Here is a 6,000-nt window from a genome sequence, read left to right as displayed (position 1 = left end):
ACTCTTGTTGGCATACAAGAGAAATAGAAACAGGTTGACTGATCGGAAATACTAGAATTAAGCATTTATTGACATTTAAAGTCAAGGAAAGATTATCTAGCCAGAATTAAGCGCATTTAGGTAGTTCTATAAGGTATAAGGTATATATGTATATATCTGTGGATGAAGAAAAGAAGGCAATATCGTCTGCGTAGACGTGCAGTTGAACATCGTCTCGCAAAGGTATTGAAGAAAGGAAAATATTGAATATGAAGAGGGTACAGTACCGAACCTTGAGGACAGCCTTTTGATTGAGAAAATGTGCGAGATTAAAAACCACCCCAATACCAGTAAAAAATCTTCCTGATAAATGTTCTTGAATCCAGGCGACTATGTATTTCGGAACTTGACAATTTATCAAATGAGAAATTAGTCTGTGCTCAACACTGTGGTAAGCTTTTAAAATATCCAAAGTTACAAGAGAATATATTTTACGCGACCGACTAGCCAAACAATTTCTGCTCTCCAGGTTAATGTGAGCCGACCATACTGAGCATTCTGGACGGAAGCCAATCTTTTTGGGAGATAGAATACTGTCTTGAAATGAACTGAGACAAACGCTCTATTATTTTCACCAGAATAGGAGTTAAGAAATCGGTCTGATATTTTCAAGGACTATTGTTGATGTTGTTGTTGACCGCTGCATATCTGATACTGCAAAGTCCACCTTTATATATAGTGCTATATGACACCGTTTTTTTTTTCTTTTTCGCCGTTTTTCCTCTACCTGGTCACTGTTAGAGAAGGATATCCGGCTTTGATGATCTGTTTCAAAATCCAAACAGTTTAAAAATATGGTCTATCGTCTTTCATGTAATTTTGGAGTCTGATTCCTAATGCCATGAACTATTCTAATCTTCATTTGTTCTTTTTTGACAGCTGCTGGCATGCGACCTTATCACTATTTCTAGCGCGCGGATCGGTTCTTGTATTCTTTGTTTCTTCGTGCTCACCGTCGCGAGCCGCGGCTTTGCCACTTCCTTTCTCGCAGAAGCTGTTTTGAGATGTATCTCGAAAGGTAACAGCCACGCGCGTGTATTTCTACAATATCCCAGGGTATGCTAGTAACCGTTTGCTGTTTTATCTCGATCTTCCTACGCCGCCTTTAAATCTACCTCTTTCGCGCGAAACGCACATTTATAGCTTGATGACCGAAAAACGCGTTTGCTGTTATCGTCGCCGCCGATCCGCTTAGTTCTGCGGGCGCAAGTGTGATCAATAAAGAATTTCAGCCAAGTGCAACGCGAGTGTATTGATTTGTGGCTACCGGGCTAGTCACGTGACATCTGGTGGAGGTGCTGGATCTCGATCCCAGTACCTCCACCCGGTATGGCTTTGCTCGCTGAGAGCTAGATGATCTTGGCGACTTTACTAGTAAAGGTTTTTCACTTCTTTTCGATTGGCACTGGGCGCAAAAGCTGACGAGGAGGAGGCAGACATTGACAAATGAAAAAGCTTTATAGATCAGAATAGTGTGGTTACAGTGAAGACGGACAAAACATTAGAGTACGAATTGCATGGAGCCCCACGCCAGCTTTCAATCTTTGTCAGAAGCTCAGGATGAGAACCTTCATATTCTCGACAACATCTCTTTTTAATCCCTCTGCTTGTCGCTGATTCGGCAGACCTCTCACGGGCAGGCAGATAGACGGGCCACCGCTCTTCAAGGGGATCCCATGCGACCCGGAAATGCACAAACTAAGAAAACCACTAAACGGCATGCAACGCTGGTATCACGTCATCAGACAAAATGCAAGAAAGAAAGAGAAGTCACGTATGCGTACAGATATTATGCGTTGTAACAGACACCACTAATGTAAAACAAAATTGAAGAAACGAACCCGATGGCGATAGCGTTTACCCTCTGCGCCTCATCGCGGCGCGGGCCAACCGAGGACGAAGTATGCACGAGAAAAACAGAACGGACCTCCGCCCTCCGTCTCCCATGAGCGGCGCTGCCCGGCCGAAGCCGAAATACCTTAAAGAGAGCGAAACCACCTCCGCGTCACCACTCAAACTGTCAGCTGAGACCAATAACGGACGAAGGTTTATATTTTCTCTGCTCAGCGCATTACTACTGGGACGGCACCGATGCAACCGTAAGCTGGCAAAACACTGCACGAGGAAGGACGGCCGCTATGTAAGCACGATGTTTACACACTGGCAGTTCCGTACGTATTTCTGACCTCGCTAGCGCGAGACAAGGGTGTCGGCCGCTTCTAATGTCATCGTGGGATTCGTACCTTCGACTGGCCGGTAATGTACGTTTTTGGTGAACGAGGGAGAGCAGGGATGGCACAGGCGCGAGAACATTCCCGCGAAGTCTCTGTTTAAAGTAAGAGCACGCACTCTGACAGGACCGAGTTCACACTTCCGTTGCGATATATTTCTCTTGAGGTAAATATACCCGGACCCTCGGCGCAAGCCCCGAACGACGCGACCGCGACGACACATGGTTTGCAGGCCGATGGGAGCACGTATTTTGCCCGATACGTGACGATCCCGAGCTCTGTGACTCCACAGGCCTGTTGCGAATTCGACGCAACACGTTGCCAATGTCTTCGCCCTGCCCGACCAGCCCGCTGACGATGCACCCTCACCCGAGGAAATCTGCTGACGTTCGACGTCAACCCAGCATTACCCCAGTGCAGGCAAGACCAGTCTCGCAGTTTTCCTAAAAGCTACAGAGAGGGCTTTTCGTCAGCCCGGAAGATGCGACAAACTCCGTTGGCAAAGCATCGCATTATTACTGCCGAACGCGCCCGGCTTCTTCGTCTAAGAACCTATCGTGTATCGCTGCGAGAAGTCCGCCAAGCCACCCGGGAGAAAATCGATAAAATGCTTCGTGGCGGCGTCATTCAGCCATCGAACAGCCCATCGTTGGCTCCCGTAGTTGTCGCGAAGAAGAAAGACGGAACGCTTCGTTTCTGCGTTGATTACGCCGTTTGAACAGCATAACAAAGTAGGATATCTACACGCTCCCACTCATCGACACACACTGGATCGGCCTTTCACCGCTAAGTACTTTTCGTCAATTGACATAAAGAGCGGGTACTAGCAAATCGAGGTCGACGAAAGAGACCGCGAGAAAACCGCGTTCATCACACTAGACAGCCTCTTCGAGTTCAAGGTAATGCTATTCGGCCTCTGATTTGCACCAGCGACATTCCAGCGAGTAATGAACACCATGTTGGATGGCTCGAAGTGGCCGATTTGTCTGGTGTACTTTTGTCTTCTCTTCAAGCTTTGAGGAACGTCTGAAAAGGCTGCGGTCGGTGCTGGAAGCAATCACATCACATGGCTAACACTGAAGCCGGAGAAATGCCACGTTGCCTACGAGGAGCTGCTGTTCTTGGGCCATATTGGGAGCAAGGAAGGAGCTCGCCCAGAGCCGCAGAAAATAACTGCGATCGCACAGTTCCCACAGCCTGCGGACAAAAAGGCTGCGCATAGGTTCTTTGGGCTATACGCTTGCTACCGGCGATTCGGCAGGAACTTTTCGCGCGTCGCCGAGCCATTGACTCAGCTTACAAAAGCTGACGTCCCTTTTAAATGGGAAGCGCCGCAAGCACAAGCCGTCAACAAATTTAAGCGTCACCTGCAGTCCCCTCCTGTCCTAGGCCACTTTGATGAAACCTCTGAGATTGAAATTCACACTGACGCAAGCAGTGTCGGTCTAGATGCCGTTCTCGTCCAGAAGAGTGGCGGACAGGAGAAAGTGATCGCGTACGCCAGCAGGTCGCTCTCAAAAGCCGAAGCCAATTATTCGACGAACGAGAAGGCATGCCTTGCTATCATCTGGCCCATTTCGAAGTTCCGCCCTAACCCATACGGCAGACCATTTAAGGTGGTAAGCGATCATCACGCGCAGTGATGGCTCGCTAATTTAAAAGACCCATCTGGCCGCTTTTGCACGGTGGAGCCTACGTCTGCAGGAATTTGACATTTCTGTAGCTTACAAGTCTTGCCGGAACATTCTGACGCAGACTGCTATTATCGTTGACATTGGCCCGAAAGAAGACGACGATACCTTTTTGGGGCCGGTAAGCGCCAGCAGTTTAGCACCATACCAGAGATCAGACCGTGATCTGAAAGATCTAGCCGATTACATGGAAGGCAAAAATCACTTACCCTCCTGCTGCGTTGAGGTGTCATTTGTCGTCGTTCGCGTAACGCAATGAAGTACTCATGAAGTTCGCACCCAACAGGGCCACGCAGGTACTTGTGCCTAAAACCTTCGGCACGAAATTCTGCAGGCTTCGCACGTGCGACGACAGCTGGGCATCATCTTGAGTTCGCGCTCACATTGCAGCGAATCCAGGAGAAGTACTACTGGCCATGGTTGCCTACTGATGTTGCGAATTATGTGAAACATTCCGTGAGAATCAGCGACGCAAGACACCCTCGATCAGACCTACTGGGCTACTCAACGCTATACCACCCTCGAGTAGACCATTTCAGCAAATTAGGATCGATCTGCTCGGCCCCTTTTCAACTTCTTCTGCGGATAACAATTGGATCATCGTGGCCACTGGATACCTTATCCGCTACGCCGAAGCGAAAATCCTGCCTCATGGCACCGCAGCAGAATTCGCCAAGTTCATCGTCGAACGCATACTCCTGCAAAACGGCGCCTCCGAAGTGCTCATCACGGACAAGGGAACAGCATTTATGGCGGAGCTCACTCAATCCATCTCGAAGTACAGCAAAACAAGCCACCGGTGGACCATCGCCTACCACCCGCAGAAAAAGGGACTTGCAGAGCGCCTGAATAAAACTATCGCGGACATGCTCTCTATGTATGTCGATCTCTAACGCAGGACATGAGATTCCATCCTGTGTCATGTGGTGTTTGCGTATAATACGGTCATCCAGGAGACAACCAGAGCTACCCTGTTCAGACTTGGGTATGAAAGGGAGTCTGCGACAACACTGCAGTGTGCAAGACCTGCAGCGTGCAGAAGAAGCTCGACGACTCACACGCCTGAGCATCAAAGAACAGCAACGCACTGACGTCCGACGATACAACTTGCGACGCTGTGGAATAATTTACAAACTCTTGCGGTGGTACTTCGGACCTCACAGAGTCTTTCGACGCCTCGGACAGATTGTCTACAATGTCATACAGGACGGAACGACTATGTCCCAGCGGCGCCGAGCTGGGTCAGAAATTTCGCATATTGTGCGCCTGAAACCTTATTACGCACGCTATAGGCCCTAGGTATTTTAATTTACCGTATTTTGTTTACGTTCCTGTGTTTATTTTGTGAGTATCGAGGCAATGCATTTTTAAGTGGCAGTAATGCCACGAATTAGTCTAATCTTTATTTCTTCTTTTTCGACAGACGCCGGAATGCGGCCTTATCACTGTGATTCTAGCGCGCTGATCAATTCTTGTATTCTTTATTGATGCTTATTGTCGCGAGCCGTGGCTTTATCATTTCCTTTCTCGCAGAAGATGCTTCGAGATGTATCGCGAAAGATTACAGCCACATGCATGCGGTTCTACAATGTTTCAGAGTATGCTAGTCATCTTTTTGTTTTTATTATGCAAACTTGTCTAAAGGCATATTATAAAAACCCATGCAAATTATTTTCTGTAAGGGAACGGAGAAGGCTCCTGCTCTTATCCTTGTCGGTGAGCCATTTGGAGAAGTCCTCTTCCTTGGTAGCAGTTAGTCCCATTTCCTGCAGAATCTGTGTCCTTGATGCCCTTGTCCCTGCACAAGTCCACAGCAGGTGGCGAACATCCACTCCTGCAGCTGATGTGGAACGCTTCGGGCATGTGGTGGGTCCGATGTCTTCTTGAGATTCCAATCGGCATGTTACGACGGGGTAAGGGCCGCCCCAGCTCGTATCCTTCTAAGGGAAACCTCCTAAAATCTCGTTAAGTTATGATGGAGCGGGAAGTTACACGGGGGAATGAGGGCACGTGTACGTTTCCTTAAATAGGATGCTAAG

This window comes from Amblyomma maculatum, chromosome 2, assembly GCF_055883805.1.
Source record: "Amblyomma maculatum isolate TAMU_Amacu chromosome 2, ASM5588380v1, whole genome shotgun sequence".
In the NCBI taxonomy this organism is placed as follows: Eukaryota; Metazoa; Arthropoda; class Arachnida; order Ixodida; family Ixodidae; genus Amblyomma; species Amblyomma maculatum.
This window is presented reverse-complemented; position numbering follows the sequence as displayed.